Here is a 20345-nt window from a genome sequence, read left to right as displayed (position 1 = left end):
AGTAGCAGAAGTGTCACTGAGGTCAGGCATAATAAAAGTACACAAGAAATGTGAAAGATAGATGAAAGAAAAACACAGGGAAGACATGTTAATGAGATAGTCAGCTTCTAAAAGTAGAATCATAGAATAGTTTGGGTTGGAAGGGACCTTAAAGATCATCTAGTTCCTACACCTCCCACCAGACCAAGCTGCTCAAAGCCCCATCCAGCCTGGCCTTGAAACACCTCCAGGGATGGGGCATCCACAGCTTCCCTGGGCAACCTGTTCCAGTGTTTCACCACCCTCACAGTAAAGAATTTCTTCCTAATATCTCATCTAAGCCCCCTTCTTTTGGTTTAAAACCATTACCCCTCATGCTATTGCTACACTCCCTGATAAAGAGTCCTTCCCCATCTCTCCTGTAGGCCCCCTTTAGGTACTGGAAGGGGCTATAAGGTCTCCTCAGAGCCTTCTCTTCTTCAGGCTGAACAACCCCAATTCTCTCACCCTGTCTCCAGCACTCTGGAGAGGTGCTCCAGCCCTCTGATCATCTTCATAGCCCTCCTCTGGACTCATTCCAACAGGTCCATGTCCTCCTTATGTTGGTACCTCTAGAGGTAGATGCAGTACTCCAGCAAAGTAAAGGGTCAGAATCACCTCCCTTGACCTGCTGGCCACACTTCTTTTGGTGCATCCCAGGATGTGGTTGGTTTTCTGGGCTGTGAGTGCACATTGCTGGCTTATGTTGAGCTTTTCATCCACCAACACCCCCAAGTTCTTCTCCTCAGGGCTGCCCTCAATCCATTCTCCATCCAACCTGTATTTGTGCCTGGGATTTCCCTGACCCAGGTGCAGGACCTTGCACTTGGCTTGGTTGAACTTCACAGGGGCCCACTTCTCAAGCCTGTCCCAGGTCCCTCTGGATAACATCCCCTCCCTCCAGTGAGTTAACTGTGCCACACAGCTTGGTGTCATCAGCAAACTTGCTGAGGGTGCACTCAATCACACTGTCCATGTCTCCAACAAAGATGTTAAACAGCACTGGTCCCTGTACTGACCCCAAAGGAATGACACATGCCACTCGTCACTGGTCTTCACTTGGACATTGAACCGTTGACAGTAACCCTTTGAGTGCAGCTATCCATCCAGTTCCTTACCCATTGAGTGGCCCATCCATCAAATCCATGCCTTTCCAATTTAGAGACCAGGATGCCATGCGGGACAGTGTCAAAAGTTAACCTTTAAGTTCTTGGAATGTATGAAAAGCCTGAATTGAGTCTTTGGATTCTTTGGTTTTTCTCTGCTAGTGACTTCACTCTGCTGTTTGTGAAAGTGAGGACTGCAAAGAAACAGTGTAATACCTATAGTGGTAAAATAGGTAAAGAATAGGGCAAATTCCTGTACATAAAATAATAAAATAAAATAATAAAAGCTGCTTTAATATTTGATTGAAGAGAAACAAGGCTGAACTTGGAAGGATTAATGTGAGGCTGCTGAAACCTTCATTAAAGGGCTCTCCAAAGAAGACCTTTATCATTTACACACATGCAGTCTCAGGCAGTGCAGTCATGCATACTTGTACAGCTAGCAAGGAAGTCAGCAGTGAAGATGAAATAATTAAACATAGTCAGAGACTATAATTTTAATTTTGTTAATAAAGGGGGTATTCCTGTGAGAGAAAGAGAATGCCTTAAAAATAGGTGGCTCTGTGTGGTGCTGCATACTGACCTAAATTTTATGACTATGTTTTTTTTTCTGCAAAATCTATAAATACTTTTCTTTTGGGGGGAATGAGGAGCAGAAGAGTGGAGAGAGGTTAGGAGGGAAATGAGAATGAAGTAAAACAAAATTCCTTTTTTTTTTTTTTTTTTTCCTCTTTTTAAATGGAATGCTAACCAATCCCTTGGCAACAAAGCCCATGTTTATTTTTAATTAAAAAATAACATAGCTGGGTTGACTTCAGTTTTCCCAGCTGCTATTCTTCCATCACAACAGCTCTCTGGCCTCTTTTCCCTTGCTGATTTCTTTCATCATTTGCACTTAGCTTGTATGTGTTACATGGATTTTATGTAATATTTCCTACCATTGAAAGCAAGGCTAACAGTCTAAACAAGTAGCTGGGGCTCAGTCATCTAGATTCTCATCTACAGTACCTGAGCATGCCCTTTGTTTTTGAAAAGTAATAGGTGTGACCAGGATAACTTTTTTCATGTGCACATTCCTTGCTCTTCATATGACTGCCAAACGAGGAAAGATTTAAACAGCATATTGAATTTATGAGTTGTAGTTCATTAAAATAAATGAGTGGGTTTGGCAAAGCTCAGGTATCACTGAGCACACAGGTACTGTCTGAAGGCTGACAAGCAGCCTTGGTGGTTTTTCTCTAGATGATCAATTGCAAACTGCCAGTTTTTGTGTTTCTACATTAGGTGAAAAGTTAGAAAATAGACGTGCTTGCCATGCCTTCATTTCCTCCATTGGTGGGGCAGAACAGGAAGAAGTCAGGGTGATGATCCGTTTCTCAGCATGTTATGACAGAGCTGACTACTCATATAGTGGAGAAGATGTTGTCCATCTGTGACAATCAATTTAATTTCCTGAGTGGACTGGAATTTAAGTTTCTGCATGGATATTTAAAGGCTCTTGAGTATTCAGGAATACCTGGTACTTTCTGCAGGCATTTTTAAGCTAGTTATGGTTGAAATAGTAATGTTGTAGCCTTGAAGGTTCTCATACCAGCCATCCATACTGCCAGCAACAGTGGGAGATGACAGCATCAAAGCTACAGCTTTTCCCAGACAGGAATGTGGTAGATAAAACAGAAGTAGTGATTTGTTGGGTCACTGGAACCAGACCATGGAAGAAGATATAAGTGTACATATTAATCTTGGACAGTCTTTGCAATGCATGATTTGCAAACTTTCCATGTATAACATAGCCACTTTAAAAAACAGTTATTTGCACTGGTTATTCTTGAATAAGTGGCAGCAATCTGGCATGCTATGATGTTTATCCTCTGTGGAAGTTTAGCTCTGCACATCTTGCCTCAGTTAGAAGCCAGAAAGGCAAGGACAAGGTACTTAAGAAATGACTCAAGATTTCTCATTGATTTCTGATTTCTGCCTCATGGTATTTGCAAATATTTTCCCTGATCCAAAATGTCCGTGGTAGGACTGAACACATTCATTACTTAGGAAAAGATGCTTGCCATGTTAACCTTTCATAGATGATAAAGTTTACTGTCATGATGAACTATGGGATCAGGATAAGAAACTGAGAGGTAGCATGTATCAGGAGGCCAACATAAGGATTAGGACAAATGGGATCTGGGGGAAGAAATTGGTTAAAGTCTGGTGTAGAATGAATGCAAGCAGAAGTGAGAAATGAAGAAGCTGAAGAATGGTACATTGGGGGAAGGCACAATGGGTATGAAAGCAGGAGAAGAGCAGGGAAAGTATGGTGCAAGAAAGTGAAGATATGATACAAATGAGGTGTTTGAAAATTGCTGGAAGGAAATCGCTGTATCTGCATTATTGTTATCCTGTCTGAGGAAGGTGATTGAGAGTGAAAGAGTATCACCTTTTTTTCTTCTTCCATATCACAGTTTCTGGGACACTGGTCAGCAAACTAGTGGGTGCTTCCTGTGAGAACATGGATGCTGTGGTCTTTCCTTTGTTTTTGCAATGGAGCAGTATTGGCTTATTTCTAGTTTCTTGTTTTGACATGTAATGCTTTACCGCTTCTAAAAGATGATTTACTTGCATTAGTACTTAAAGATTTGACAATAATCAAATAAAATGCGATGTTAGTGGTCAATTTAATAATTTGTCCCAATGATTATATTATAAGGCATTAAAGCAATGAAATTGTGTTTTAGGCTAAGTGTCACTAGGAGAATTCTAAAAGATTATCATACTAGGAAGGTGGTATGAATTGGAAAACTAAAAGAAAATGGTATTCTGTACAATCCTGAAATAAATCCCCAAGCAAAGGAAGTGGAACCAAATGTTCCCCTCCACGAAGTTTAGGAACATTATTTCTTAGAGTTTCTTTTTGTCCCATTATAGAAACCTTCCCCAAGGACTAACCTAGAAAACTTGAATCAAACGTTCTGCACCCAGGGGAGGGTGTTCTCCAGGGACTTTCTGCTGTCCCATCTGCATGGAACAACCCATGTGAAGGGAAGCCATGGGCGAGTTTCACATGAACCTTCCCTGCTGAGGGAATGCCTTCATTTGCACAAAGCTCTTTTCGAAACTGCTTTATTTTTATGGGAGCTGTGAGTTCCAGGATCCACAAATAGTAACTTTTAGTACTGGCACTAATCCTGTCAATCAGAATTCTTCTCAGAAATACCATTAATTAAACTTCCCTGAAAAGGATCCAGCTCGCCAAATTTTCCCTGCAGCTCCCTCTCTCCTGACACCCATCCCAGCAGTGTGTTTATGTTCAATAACTGAAGAAGACACGAGAGAGGAGAAAATCGGAGCTTTCACAAGAGACCTTTTTGTTATTGCAAACTTATTTTAGCTGCCCTACTCTGCTTGTTTTGAGCAAATTCTTTCATTTGTCGTGTTGAATGATGCTAGCAGCTGTCAAAATATGTTTTAAAGCAGCCAGTTTCCATTTGCTGTCAGTTGCAAGTGACTACTTTCTGAATTATTATGCAGTATTCTTTATGGATTATTAATAATTTGGATTAGAGCTCCAAGATTTCAGCAATCCTTTTCTGAGAGGGACAAAGAACTTGCAAAGAATTTGGGACTTCTTGTTAGCAGTAAATGGTTCTGTAGCAGACATGCCTGTAGCCACTGCTGGTGATGTAGGGGAGCTTACGTTCAGTTTCCAGATCATCAAAAAGGGATGTGGCAAGCTCTGGTTTTTAAATTTTAAAAATTTTTGTTCTTCCAGATCATAATTTGAAAGGGGAAAACCCTCCTTAAGTTGTCTTTTCCTTGCCGTGTGTGTTGCTGCTCTATTAGGGAGCTGGGTTTACATGAGGACAAATGGCCATTCCGGAACAGGCTTGTCCTGTTCTTGCTGCCACTGATGTCCATGTGAGAACAGCAGACCCTGTGAGGAGCAAGCAAGGAACACAACCCTTTGTTTATTCCTGTGGGCAGTAACTGCTGATCAAAGCAGGAAGAGATGAGGAGCCTGGTTTTCTGCTAATGTGAATGCCACTGCTGTGTGGTTAGCAAATGGTTTCTGCTTAGTAGCATGAATGTGGCCAAAGAAGGAAGCAAGTGCTATATTTGCATGGCCAAGGATGATGTTCCAGCCCACATCTTCTTGGATGCACACGTACTTTGCTAATTTGTTAGCCTCTATTTTCAAGAATAGCCATGTAAAGATCTTGCAATCTATTTCCACTCGATATGACCTTCATCTAGTCCTCCCTTTGGTTGTGTTTAACTGCAGGAAGCAGTTCTCTTTCTTTTCTGTCTCACAGAATCACAGAATCGCCTAGGTTGGAAGGGACCTTTAAGATCATCTAGTCCAACTGTAAAAAAAAAAAAACCCACCAAAAACCCCAAAACAAAATAAAACAAAACAAAACAAAAAAAAGTCCAACACCACACCCACACACCACCAACCAACACTAAACCATAAAAAACCATAAACCCTGAGCACCATGTCAATTTGTCCTTTGAATATCTCCAGGGATGGTGCCTCAACCGCTTCCCTGGGCAGCCCATTCCAATGCTTGGTCTCATGCCAAGGTACGCAGAATCAAACCTTGTGTGTAGGGGAGTCATTGCATCAAAAGTTGTTCACTTCTATTAAGGGAATATCCTTGTATGTGAGAGGAAGGACTTTTCTTCAAAGTGTTAGGGTGCTCTACTGCTGAAAGGCAGTGTACTGATACTTTCAAATGGAGAATAAATACGTAATTTTCTGAAACTTACATATATAGACAGATAAAGTGCCTATCACCATATTGATAAACATTTTTTGGACCAGTCTGATGTGAAACAGCTTCAGATGAGTTGTGGTTTATTAGCAGCTTGGCTGAGGGGAAGATACAGATCTTTCTTCTTCACAGACTTTCTCCCCTAATGCTTATGGCTGTCTGGCATTATTTTAAAGACCAATCATGATTACAAGCTCTGATTCAAATTTGTAATGAAGAACAAACACTCGTTGAGCAGCTTAGTACATGGGATGGGGTGTGTTCAGAGTGCCCCAGAGTCCTGCTGTGGAGAACCATTCTGTGTACTGCTATGTCCATGGCACTGGGAGTGGATTGAAAGTGAGGTCCAGTGGGTCACCAAGAACTTGAGCAGTAAAGGGTGGGTGGATGTTGAAGAAGGTGTTTCCTCCCTGCTCTTCAGATCTCCAATATATTCTGCAGCTGGGCTGGAAGAGGCACTGCTGATTTTCTTCTCCCTGACTCTTTAACTCATGAGGCACACATCTGGACAATCAGGACTATCAGTCCTGTACATAAAGCAACCAGTGTGATTCAACCAGAGAATATGATGAGGTGGGAAACTTTTTTCCTACAACTCACATTCTCCCTATGAATCTACACTTATTGATACTTTTCTGCATCACTGAAATCCTCTTCCAATGAGACCACAGGAAGATGAAGCTATAATGGTCTGAGTGCTTCATAACATCTGAAAACTAAAAATGTATGTGTATACATGTACAGACATATATATGTTTAACTATATGTATGTAGCTACATATTTGAAAGATGAAAGTACTTCCTTAAGACCTGTGGGCTCTGCCTTAATGGCCATTCTTTGGCTGAGATTAAGATGGCACTTGAACTCTAAACCCTTTCTTTAATAATATATGAACATTTATAACATAATGTTACATTAAGTTCATTGAGAATAACTATTAGGTCAGAAATTTCTAATGTGTAGCTTCATCCCTCTTGTACCTGGATAATAAATTCTTTGGGAGTAAAAACTACCTTTTTGTCCTACTGTTTGTGTAGCACCCAGAAAACTGGAGCTTGACGATACCACTGCAGTCCTAACACTGACAGAAAAATTGTTAACTAGGAGGTGGCTGGAGCCCTCTGAGAAGTAGAGCTCAGGTACAGCAAATGGTCAGCAAAATGTTCAACAGAGGATGTAGGCACATGTGTACTTAAACTAAAGTTGTTGGGTTTTGACTATGGTTTTTAAATTAAACTCTTAAGTGTATTGCTGCATGAGAGTTAATGGGTGTTTTGTACTGATGTTTTGTCCTGATAAGCTGCTTGTAAGTGGTTAGGCAAGCAGTTCATAGGAGACAACACACCTCCCCTTTTTAGGTCATCCTAGAAAACAAATTACTTGGGTACCTGTTTAGATAGTAATGAATGAGTTCGAGGCTTCCTGTTCCCTTCTTCTGTTGGCAACTCTTGTTTGCTAAAGGCTGTAGTGAAAAGCCTTCTTTGTGCACATAGCACACCTGAGGAAAAGCTGAAAAGTTTAATTTAAGTGCTCCATCTGTAATGGCTTTGTAAGTAAATAAACTTCATGGCAATCCTGACATGAAAATGAAAAGGGGAAAAGGACATCTGGGTGGAAAGGGTAAAGAAAGAAATACTTCACCTAGACTATTTTTTTAAAAGGTAGTTTCCTGCTCTCATTTTCACAACTCTAGGGAAAAAAAATAATTTGCACAAGAGCCAATATTGAAATCTATGGAAAAAATTTCCTAGCTGTAACTGGAAAGAGACTCAAGTTTAAAAGCTACTCTATGGCTATCATACGCTGTGATGCCGTGACTATGGGAGGAGGGAGAGATGATGACAAAAAAGACAGAGCTAAACTCTTCTCAATAGTACCCAGTGAAGGGACGTGAGGAAAGGGACACAAATTGAAATACAGACACATTTAAACATAGGGAAAAAAATTATTCCTGTAAGTGGGCAACACTGGAACGGATTTCTCAGGGAGGCTGTGAAGTCTCCATCCTTGCAGATGCTCAAGCCCCAACTGGACATGATCCTGGGCAGCCTGCTTTAAGAAGGGAATTAAAATAGATGATCTGCAGAGGTGCCTTCCCATCCGAACTTTTCTGTGATTCTGTGAAATGATTTACTACTTTTAAAAATTAGAGGAGGAATCCTTCTTTTATCTAATAGGTTACTAATTGAGAACCCAGTAGATAGACTGCATTACTTCCTTTGTCCAAAGAACTGTAAAGTGCTCTATCCAACTATTCTGTATGGTGCTCCCGCTTTCTCATACTGATATAATTCCACTTTCCTAAATGGTTAAATATGTAATTGGGACTGAAACCCAGGTGTGCTATTTCCAAAACAGCTTCTTAACCACCTTGCTGTTGAGTAATTTGGGATTGCTCCATTATACGTGATGCAACAAGGAATACTTCCTATGTGCATACCACACCTAACAGAGCATTAGGTGAGTAAGCCCTCAGCTGGGAAGTGGCATAGTTGAGTCCTAGTGTCAGTCTGAAGGTTTAATTACTTGTCCAAAGTGAACTATATCTTCACATAGCACATAATTAAGTTGTGGGACTTTCTGTTATGGGATTTTGCTAAATGTTGGCAGCTACTGGAAATAATAATGGAAAAAAGCTGCCATGGAGATCAGTAAATACACAGATTCCACTTTGGACTCAGGCATTCTGGAAGTCACAAGCTTTTGTATGCTGGAAGAGTATTATGTGGGAAGCAGCATCGTATGCTTTCCCTGTTCTCATGTTCTACCCTGAATATCTGATATTGTCCATTATCAGAGACAGGATATGGAGCTAGCTGGACTTCAACACGTTACAGTTCCTCTTACGTTCTTAGCACCAGCACTGGGATGGAAGGATGTGGAAGAACATCCTAGTGCTAGAGTGTCCTTTGAGAAGGGTAAAAATCCCTGCAGGAAGAGATGAGATCTGAATCCTGTCGTAGCCCTAGCTGTTGAGATGTTGGATAAAATGGAGTACCTGCAGCATGCAGTTTTGATAACTGGGTTCCATAACTTCATTTCCATTCAAAGCTACTTGATATAATGAAACCAAATTCATTAACAGAGTAGAGGGGAGTGAAACTACACTTTTTGTGTGTGTGTGTGCGTGCATATTCTTTAACTCAAAAAACCACATTTAAATGTCACAGGTCAACTTCTGAATGACCTTAGATATGCTTAGATATAGCTTCCGTAATCAAGATAGTAACAACTCCCTAATTTCTTAAGCCACGAAGTACTGCTTCTGATTAAAGCATTTTCAAGAGCTTCCGATGAAAACATTTGTGATATTAAAATCGCATTTAATGGGTACAGACCTACATTAGCTGGGAATTGAGTTCCTCTGTGTGCTTGGATGTGCAGTGCTGGGTGTGTGCCTAGGTCTGCAATGCTGTTAATGCCATTGTGTGAACGAGAACAGAACATGAGACCAATGTTTATGGTCAGGGGAATTTGAAGGACTGAAGAATCAGTAAAAATTGTGCCAATTTTACCACTGAGGATTACAGCCCAAAATGTATCCAAACCCTAGTGATGTTTCTTGGATTGGAGGGTTTAGATTTACAAAGTCTGATTTTTGACCCGGACCTGAACTTCCTTCATGCTTAAGTTATATGGAAATTTCCTGTTTGTTAAATTGTTCTTAGCCCTTCATAGTCAGATCACAATGGAATTGTGGTGTGATAGAGATTTTTTTGGATAGCAGATAGTGAGAGAGCGTATTTCAGTCATTTTATTGATATTACAAATTATGTTGAGCTCAATTCAGAAAAATGTTGCCTCAGGACAGAGCGAATACAAGGAGAATAGCAGAAGAGGGCTTGAGGGCTTTGTGAATGTGGAAAAGAAAAGGAAAATCTTTTGGGTGTTGCCTCCATTTAAAAAAAAAAAAAAAAGTCTTGAAGAAATTGAAAGAGAGAAACCATCTGAAGCAGAAAAAGACATTTAGACCCAGGATCTTCCTAATACATGGTCTGAATGTCATGAGCCTGAGAGTCAAGTGGGGCACACTAAAGAACAGAAATGGGCAAAGCCAGCTTTTCAGGTTTGAATGAATTCAGTGACCTGAGAGGACTTCCATGCTATTCATGAGTTGGAGCTCTGTGTATTGATGGAGCCCAGTCTGCTCTTGCTGTAAGCAGGAGTAACCAGCAAAACAGAAGTGACACTGAGGATCTTGGTTGCCCTTTTCAGACCTTGATGATTTGGGATGTCCTCTTATATTGCCCTTTTCTGCTATGAAATATATGCATAATGATACTGGGCATCAAAAGGAGATACAGATCTCTTATGAGTTTAATGCTGAAACTTCTAATGGAATAAAGAAAAATTTTGGATTTGATGACCCCAAAGATTCAGCGATGTAAATCACAGGTGTCTATAAAACCCAGAGACCATTCTGTAAACCCATTTTTCAAATTGCTGAAAAATCATTTGCATCAGGAGTCCTCAAAAGTACTAGAGTTTCAGTGAATAACCAGAAATCAATACAAGTAATGGCCCCATGCTCTGATCTGAAATTACTGAAAAAAGGCTTCACTGATGTTTAAAGGACCCTCTGTTGCTACCAGGATGTTCTGTATGAAGGTCCTTGAGTCTAAAGAGAATGGACAGTGCAAGGCTCTCATATTCTGCCTCAATCACGTCTCCTTTTCAAATGGAAGAGCCATACTCTAGACAGCCTCCAAGATGGGAACTGTGCCATAGCTCTCATATTATTGGTATCCCTTCCCGGGGCTCTTCTTGAGAAAGGGTAACTAGACCTTCATGCAAAACTGAAAACATAGACATACCACACATTTATATTATTCAGATTTCTAGATAGAACCTAGATTTTCCCTTAATGATTCTTAACTTGTCTTTTTACAAATTCTGGCTAGTCAGCGAATATTTTCAGAGAGCTCTTCCTCACAGCCCAAGATGTCTTTTCTAAGTGGTATTGGCTCATGTAGAGTTGATCACTGTGTGTATATGCACACAAGGGTTTTTCCCCAGTACTTTTTCTTATGACCACTGAATTCAGTTTTCCTGTAGAAATTAATTACTATTATTTCTTTCCCCAGTTCTTTGTATTGACTTTAGATTTTATTATAATGAATAGTTTTGTATCATCTAGAGACTTTGTTTTCTCACTGTTCATCTGCTTTTGCAGGATGCTTTTATGAATATGTTGAATTCTACAGGCCTCAGTATAGTTCCTTAGGGAAGGAGGCTGGAAACCTTGCTCTGTTGAGAAATCTCAGCACTGGTCTGATGCTTTGCTTTGTCTCTTACTAATCATAAAAGAATGTTCAGCTTAGCCTGTATCAACTTCACTTCTTAAAGAGGTTTTAGTGAGTGACTTTGAGAGATTTTGGGAAATCAAAGTCTGCTTTGTCAAACATTAATTTATAGAGCTGTTGATAGTAGGTTTTGTCGGTCTGTTGCAAAATTTTTCTGTTTTATTCCATACTTTAAAAAAATTTTGTAGAGATCATGTTAAAGAAGACTTTACCAGGGAAAAATGGAGAGTGTACAATAATCATGCTATTGCTAAACCGTGTTCCTTATTTTTATTTCTCTACAGTGATCAACTCTATTTTCTGGAGTCATCATTCTGAATTCAGCAGCAGCTGATTTGTTACTGAAAACCTCAGAATATTTCCTCTGCTTGCCTTCCTGTGAGTATGATCAAAGTAGTTACCTCAGATTTCCTTCTGTGTGGTATTCAGAGGGTTTTTCTGTATTTTTTTTTTGTATTGAGGCTTTCATATTGGATTTTTTTTTTTCCTGTGTGCTTGCTTGCTTCTTTTGGGCTGCTTCAAATCCCTCCACAAATCAGTGCACAGCCCTGCAGTTAGACCGTTGACTCCTACTCCTCTGGGACCATTGTCACCAGAGATGACTTTCTTCAGAACTGACAGCAGAAATAAATGACTTTATGTTGAATTTTATCTTAAAATCAAAACCACTGAATTTTACAGTAATAATTTTGTGGGTGTATGATCATTCCTTTAATAGCTATATTTATTTCTCCACTGGATTTCAGCAACTTTTTCGCTTGCAATGGGAATCTTAGACCATATTTATTTGCGTTAAGATCATGCACCAGTGGTGTTACTGTCCTGTTGTGTCTTCTGTTCTTTTTAGAGCAAGCAGGCTCTGAGGAGTCTGTGAGAGTTCAAGACAATGTTTACTGACTATTTGCAACGTTTAAGACTTAAACATTTTTTACAAACATTGTACTTTCACTGCCAGAACAAGTAAGTGCTCACAAACCATTTGAAGGAAGTGTTTATAATGTGTATAAACTTCAGCCTCTCAATATATGGAAATTCCTGACTGGAGACAAAGCAAGGACTGGCTCTAAGTTCAAGTGATGCCTATGACAGCAGATTGATGGGGTCAGAAATTCTGCACCGGGGTCAGAAATACTGCACCAAGGTCAAGGCAACTCCCTTAGATACCATCATCTTCATTTAATTCAGGGTACAGTGAGCTGCTTATTCTCACTGATGAGTGACCGTGTTCTCCGTGTGCTCTGTATCTGTGCTCCATTCCCCTTCTTTTTGGCAAGAGCAGTATGGAGGAGGAGGAGGAGGGAGAGACATAGCAGCAGGCTGAACACCAGTTACTTCGCCTTTCATCTCTGAGACCCTTCTTCCCAAATCAGGAATGCTGGCTCTGAGCCCGTTTTAGCTGGTTTTGTCATCGTCCTTGGGGAAGCAAATTTAACTTTGCCTACAATTCTGAGAAGGTTTGTGCAAGTGCTGGATGGGCTGATAATTGTTGCAGGCTGTTCTCTGCCCTGGTTGCCATTTCAGAGTTCTCCATTACTGTCAAGCCTTTGTGTGGGGAGTATTTAGGACTGAAGCCAGATACAATCTAGGATTTCCAGTTTGTAGGAAATTTTGATATTTCAAAATTAGGATTTCTTTCCTCTGCAGAACTTTCCTAAATGTTCTGAAATTTCCCATGACACATTTCTTCCAGAGAGATCACTGAATTTAAGTTCCCATGTGCTTCCTTGGGTGATGCATTTATGAGGTACCTAAATTCCTTAAAAATTTGATGCAAGGAGAGGGAGGCCATACTGTCCAAAAGTAAATGGGGTCAGAAATACAAGTGCTCTCCCCTTGTTCTTAGGATAGGATATTCAAAGAGAGCAGTGACTGCCCTCCAGAGTTTTTCTGACAGCTCAGCAACTGGAGTTGTACTTGTAGACATGTCTGAGCACGCAGACTCTGTAGTGTTGAAACAAGTCACTTCAGTTCCTCCAAACTGAGATCTGTGCTTCAGTGTATTTTTGAGCTGGTTTTACTACCTTATATTGATGCATAAATTGCATCTGAAAATCTGTCCTTCAGTGACTCGTTCATCTACCCTAAGTGTAGGATGCAAGGTGAGTGTCATATGTCTCATGATGAAGTCTGCATGGTGCTTGCATGGCACTTGTCAAAGTGGTAGAAGAATTCTATCACAAAGAAGGAAAGGCAAAGTCTAGTAATACTTTCCACATTTAACCTCCTCTTTCACATTGTAAAGCTGGCTGACAGGGGAATGGTCTTTAGGGGACACGAATGAAAATACCATGAAAAATGCCATTAGTTGCCTTTAGAAAATCATTAAAGCAAATGGTGTGGACCAATACACTCATTTAGAAAGGGAAAAGCAAGCATTATCTCTATAAAGTACTGGAAAAAAGGCACAACTCTTTATCTGAGGATAAAAAACAGTGGTATAGTATAGTATTAAAACAACTGTCTTGTAACTCTTCTGTTAGTTCTTGAATATGGCCAAATCAGACAATCTGAGACATGCGTATGTAAATCACTTTGAAAGAGAAGCAATACACTAAAAGGATAAAGGTTCAAACTCACTGGCTAGTGATGACTGTTTTTTATCTTCCTTGGAAATGTATGCTTTGTTAAAAGTCAAGATGTTTGCCACTAGGAAACATTGTGTAAAAAGGGTTTGGGTTAGCTTTTCGATATTCAAGACTGAAATAATTTCTGTAGAGTTACTTTTTTTTGGAAACTCTTAAAATCACAGAATGGTTAAAGATCATCCAGTTCCATCCGCCTACCATGGGCAGGGACACCTCCCACCAGACCAGGTTGCTCAAAGCCCCATCCAGCCTGGTCTTGAACACCTCCAGGGATGGGACATCCAAAACCTCTTTGGGCAACCTGTTCCAGTGTCTCACTGCCCTAGTGAGGGTATCTATTCCTAATTCTTCCTAATTTCTTCCTAGAGTCTCTGAAGACTTATTTTTCTATGGCTTTATTGTGATGATTTATACTGAGATGAGTGTAGGGTCTTCCTTCTCTCATCTGTCCTCTCTGTTGCTCAGAAGTGGAGGTGCAGCCATCCCATCTTACCTAAGTTTCCCTGTAGCTTCTGGACATTCAGGTGACCTCTACTTGCAACCAGAGCACTTTTTGATAGAAGTTCTTTTGTGGGAGAGGAGAACCTGGTGGGTTTTGTGCTGTGCTGCGTTCCTGAAGAGATTCAAGCCAGCTTTTGGGAGTCTAGTTTAATACCAGGTGATCAAGTTCGGGAAGTAATAGTGTAATTCTTCCTGATAAAATTTGCAGTCCCATGAAAATGTGATGGCTGCCGAGCCAAATTGGTGGGCATCATTTACTGGGAAAGTCTTATTGCTTGAAAGAAATTTGGAGCTAGTAGTCTGCTCAAACAAAGAAAACCAGAGCATCATTTAGATAAAGTTATGCTTCATTTAAGAGTGAACCAAAACAAGGAAACCTGCTGTGACTCATCCAAAATTTTGGATGAAGAACATTTCTATTTTTTTTTTTTCAAGAATTACACCACCTAGGAATTGTAAAACTGACACATTGAGTAGCTGAAGAGAAATCTGCTTCTAATAAACCATGCCTTGCCAGACAGAGGTTTAAGAACATTAGAAAAAAAAAAAAATATCTGAATAAGCACAAAGATCATATGTAGGGGCAGAGCCACTGCTGCGCTCGGAGTGAAGGGAGTGGAGTTGATTATCTGCATCTTCCCAGTAGGTAGAGAGCAGATATAGCTCGCTGGAGAGGATGTGGCAGGAGCACGCTGTGCTTTGGCTCTGGTCTCTGGCAAGGAGTCCTTCAGAGAGCAGTGCCAAGCACAGCTTAGGCACAGCAGAAGCTCTATCTTACTGTCTTCTGCGCAATATTAACCTTCTAAGGCAGGAAATGCGTGCACTGAGGGAAAGATAGGCTGGGAGCTGGGATTCTTCAGGCTTCATTGACAACTGCTCTTTCTCAGCTCCGTTGCAGTGAGCTCTCCTGTCACTTTAAAACTGCATTGCTGATACTGCTGCTTTGAACTTCCCAGAGACCTTATTCACTTGGGGTAGTTAAGTTTACGGAGCAGACCAACCTCTTTCTGATACATGGGGTGAATTGTTCAGAACCCTGGTAATCCTGGTAATTGTTCAGAACCCTGGTAATTTCCAACTCCAACAGGGTAGGTTTAGATTGAACATTAGGAAAGAATTTTTCACCGAAAGAGTGATAGGGCATTGGAACAGGCTGCCCAGGGAGGGGGTGGAGTCACCATCCCTGGCTGTGTTTAAGGGCCGTTTAGATGCAGTGCTGAGGGACATGGTGTAGGGGATGACCTTGTAGAGTAGGGTAGATGGTTGGACTCGATGATCCCAAGGGTCTCTACCAACCTAGACGATTCTATGATTCTTATACTGCGCAGCATTAAAAATAAAAATAACAAAAAAAAAATCCCTTCTTCCCGGGATGTTGTGAGATTGCCTGTATTTCAGCGATGCTTTCAGATCATGTGATGAAAGAGCCTTGGTCAAATACTTCTAGGTTATCTAGAAATGGGAAGTAGCTGAAATCTCTAAAGACTATCTTGTCTCCAGCTAATGTTGTAGGCTCAGGTGCTGTGGAGGGTAGCCTCAGAAGTGCTCCAGCACTGTTAGATGTTTATCTGAACTGAGCTTGAACTCCCAGTCTCTGGAAGTTCCCCCTTGCCTGATTTCCAAGAAGAGCCTGATCTTTGCAGCTCTTTCTCACACGAGCACTGTGGGTTTGGAGCTGTTAAGTCTTTGGCCTGACTCTCACTTTCACTAAGGTCCCTTTACACAGCTCAAGCATTCGGCTTCAGGGATCTTAAAATGAGAGTAGATGACATTTAATAGCATAAATGAGAAACAGGTTCCTTAAAAAAAAAAAAAAAAAAAAAAAAAGAAGAAGAAATTGGCCTTTCCTAAATTATTGAATGCTGACCTTGAAAAAGCCGTTAAAGTCTCTGCAGGCAGACTGCATATTTTTTTTTAGGATAACAGATATGCAAAACTGCAAGAGATTACCTGAGGCCAGTGAGTTGTGGGTTTTTTTTCCTTTTCTTTTTTAGAGTAAATTCTTTTCCATTACACTTGGTACCCACATGTCTGTCTTAAAGCAATATATATTTATCATAGATAAATAAATATTCAGAACTGCTGGCGTAATTTTTACTGGTTTTAAACATTTTTATAGATTCTGATTATGTGAAACACGTTAAAGATTTCATTTGTATTTTGAATATTGGGTGGGTTTTTTTTTATGTGGGAGGCAATGTTTAAATATGTTTTGAGAAGGGGGGAGGCAAGAAAAGCTGTCATCCATCAACTGGTATTAAGTCCAACTTTGAAAGTTTGATACAAACTGAATCTGACTGTTAGTGCAGACATGATACAAATTAGCTGTGACTTTATGATACCAGCTGTTTCTCTGACAGGGTAAAAGGGCACATAACTAGAATAGCATCTTTTGTGGAAAGCCATGTTTCCCTTTGTTAAACGTGGGAGCCTCAGGCGAAAAATCATAGTCCTTAGTTATGTGACATGTGCAGTCTGCAACATGTTCGTGGAGCTCGAGGGGCTTTTTACTGATGTTTTTCAAAGACAGGGTTATCATAAGTGTTCTATTTTCACTAGTTTTATCACAGAAAGACAAATCTCTGTCATGTTTTTGCCTTGTGTTAAAACTGAGAGTAATCTAGGTGGTATTTTCCTTACGAGTACAAAGGAAATACCGAACAGCAAAACCTGAGAAAAGTCTGCAAAAAACAAATCACAGATCTCAAACTAAAATTTAATGTCAATAATTATTTTTATTAAGTGATTTACTCTGGTTATTTATTTTCCTTACCAAAATTTTCAGGTTTGTTGTGGTTTTTTGGTGTGTGTGTGTTGTTTTGTTTTTTTCCCCATACAAACTAAGTCTACGCAGTCTCTAACAAACTAACACTCAACATTAAGTACAGTTTATTGAGGCAGCAGATTAGTCCTGACACAGATGCAGGGATGCTAGAGCCAGCTCTCTGCAGTCACGTCTTGGGTCTCGACCTGTTTCTGGAGCGAGGTGGCTGTGTGCATCTTCCCTACTGTGCCCAGTGCCTGAGTGAGCAGGGTCCCAGGGGCCTAGGAAATGGAAATATAAAGCTGACACACCTGAGGAGCTTCTTGTGGAACCAGACGAGGGGTTCCCTTCCTTGTTTCCAGAGCTCATAGAGTCTGCTCATAAACTGAAGTGGCTCTGTGCAAAGCTGTTTGGGTGACTTTACCTCTCTGGACGTCTTCCCTCTGTGTATCTGTATGATCTGAACGTATCCCCTGGTCACCTCAGGCAACAGGTTGGCTCTAGCATGTAACTAAACTGAAAACAATGTGATTTATTAAGCAATCAAATTAATCTTACTTCTGCCAGCTGACTGAGAGCCAGTAAGATTTCAAAATTTATTACTACAGATAACAGACCTACTCCATTCAAATCAATCAGGAAAGGAGAAATATTAAGAATGGAGTTAAGTTATTAGTATACTAGTGTCTAACTAGGAATACTACAAGCAACAACATTTAGGCTAGAACTACTAAGAGAAGCAAAATTTAGGCTAACATTTTATAAACTTCCTTAGATTAATGGCTGTCACTGTTGATACCAAACTGAAAAAGAAAGCATCTCAAAAAAGTTACCTTTCTGAACTGCTTTTTTTTTTTTTTAAGGGGCCGTGTAGTAGCTTTAGAACTATGAGCAGCATGAAGGGCATTGCCCTTTCCAAAGTTTAATTAGTACTCCCCAAAGGAAGGATGCCACTGCTAAAGTGAAACTGGGAAACTTCTCTGCATAATTCCAGACAGGTGGAAGTCAGAACGGCTTGATGATATTTTGGCCATGGCAGAAATCATCACACTAGTCCTGCATATCTTTCTACATGCACTAGGGAAGCCTCTCTATAAGCTGCTATGTGAGATGGCAGAGCAGACAAACCCAAGTCTTACTGTAGATGCAGGAAAAAAAAAATGTGGACCTAGAATTGTAGCAGGCTTATGAGTGAAAGTGTAGACGTAAGTGTTGAAAAATACTAACTTCTACTCGAAACTTCTTGGAGTAAATTTTAAAAATAAATACATTTCCAAGGGAAAGTTTAGAATGTAAGAGCTGTTGTGCTTTTCATGTGTTGCTGGTGATAATGTGAAGCACAATATAGAAAATTCCAAGCACGAATAAATAGGCCTTGGCCATTTCTGTTGAAAACATGCAATTTTACTACCTAGCATCTGTTTCTGAAATTATGTGAAGTATTTATTTAAAATATTTTACCATGATAGTTTAAGCGACTAGAGAACATCTTGTTTTCATGAATATATAGAGTGGTATGTCAACAAACAAAAGTCCATACATGACAGTTGAAGAACAAAACCCAACCACAAGAACTTCTACATTCTGAATTGATTTTTTTGAGGATGTAAAAATCCTCTTGGCCAGCTTTCTTGTTATGGTTATATCCCTGCAAACCTGGAGTGTCTCCAAAGAGAGCTTAATGTATCCCTTCCATTCATGCAGCCAGGCTGAATATGGGAGCACGGGGCTGGATATAGATACAATCCCAGTAAAAATGTGCAGGAGATACTGCAGAATGTGTTTATCACTAATGTGTAGTAACCATCAAGAGGAAAAAGATCATATGGAAAACTTAAACCAGTAGCTTTGTTGCAAGCAAATGATATGCTCTTCAATGTGCAATAGCTGCAGAAGCCATCATCACCATTGAATTTTACAGCCATAATGTCAGAAACATCATAGCCTCTTGCAATATCATGTTCAGAACATCTCGCAATAACTTCAGTAAGCGAAGGGATGCTATTCTTCAAATCCCAGAATTTAAATTAATTTTTTCATTCTCTGAAAGTACATTACTTGTAATGAAAATGACATTTTTCCTCAATTTGTGTTCAAAACTATTGAGTTGCATTGTTTTGAACTTCAATCAGTTGCCATGTTCCTCTCTGAGATGGTCACATTCAGTGGTGAAATGATCTTGGCTCTTTTGGGTATTTGGGGGAGAGCACACAATATATTGTTCTCAGCTGGGCCAGCTGCCTCACGTCCTCTGAGGGGAGGGAGAGGAATTTGGGCAGTGACTTGAGTTACATTCAAGTACTTGGGTACCATTTCAAGAATTCAAGGAGGTCTGGGAACACTGGAAAACTTTCTTCATCTTTGTGGCAGATAGGAGGGTATTCTTCACGTTAAGTTGCTCTGGAATTGATGGTTTATGATAAAGTAAAGGGACTTTCCTTAAGTGCCTGCTCTTTTGTAGATCATAATAATGCAAAATGACTCACCGTGCGTTTCATATGGTTATCTCTCTGGCTGGCTCGCTGCTGCCCTCATATTCCTTCATCTCTCAACTTGATTAACTCATAAGGGCATTTTATGGTTATTTAGTACCACGATGTGACTGGTCTCTTTGGAAGACTCTGTAGGCAAAAAACTCTATTCTGTATGAGTAGAAAAAGGGAAATTTAACCCTGAAAGTGAATAAACATTAGGAACTTGCTTCTGCCAGACAGTGGCACACTGAACGTCAGGTCATTCCTTATATAGTTGTGTTGATGATATGGGTTCTGTTCTTTTTCCTTTTTCCTTTTTCCTTTTTCCTTTTTCCTTTTTCCTTTTTCCTTTTTCCTTTTTCCTTTTTCCTTTTTCCTTTTTCCTTTTTCCTTTTTCCTTTTTCCTTTCTTTCTGTCTCTTCCTTTTAATTTCCTTTCTTCTTTTACTTCCTTCCACCCAGCCCAAAGCAAAGATCTAGAAGCCATGGTCTTGTTCTAAGTGTGGAAGCTGGCTCCAAAACCAACCAGATCTAACCTTGTTTCAGTTTTAAAACCTTGCTGGAGGGAGCCAGAATCCCTTTACTTAAATGATTTAATTTGCAAGCAGTATGAATCATGCAGCAACTGCACAAGCTCTGGCTAGCATATATTGTACATATGTTTGTTCTTTAGGCAGTAAGAAGAGAATACAGAACTGGAGGTCATTTGAGTTACAACTACTTTGGGGGATTTTTTTTTTTTTTTTTTTAACATTCCTTCTAACAAATGCAGTTTAAATGGGTTTGTTTATATGGCATGGAATTGAAAAGGCCCAAACTAACCAG

General features: G+C 40.0%; 1 protein-coding gene across 5 annotated transcripts in view; it reads left to right on the top strand.

The window, feature by feature from the left end:
* Window positions 1-20345, top strand: part of CALD1 (caldesmon 1) — a 202730-nt gene that overhangs the window by 68377 nt on the left and 114008 nt on the right. For all 5 annotated transcript variants that reach the window (XM_014937451.1, XM_014937452.1, XM_014937454.1 and 2 more), the window contains one exon: window positions 11482-11575. The gene's annotated coding sequence lies outside the window, so the exon portion shown is untranslated. The remainder of the gene's footprint in view (window positions 1-11481; window positions 11576-20345) is intronic.

Source organism: Calidris pugnax, unplaced genomic scaffold (genome assembly GCF_001431845.1).
Source record: "Calidris pugnax isolate Ruff unplaced genomic scaffold, ASM143184v1 scaffold1, whole genome shotgun sequence".
In the NCBI taxonomy this organism is placed as follows: Eukaryota; Metazoa; Chordata; class Aves; order Charadriiformes; family Scolopacidae; genus Calidris; species Calidris pugnax.
Note: the sequence above shows the minus strand (reverse complement) of the source record. Positions and strands in the feature narration are given on the sequence as shown.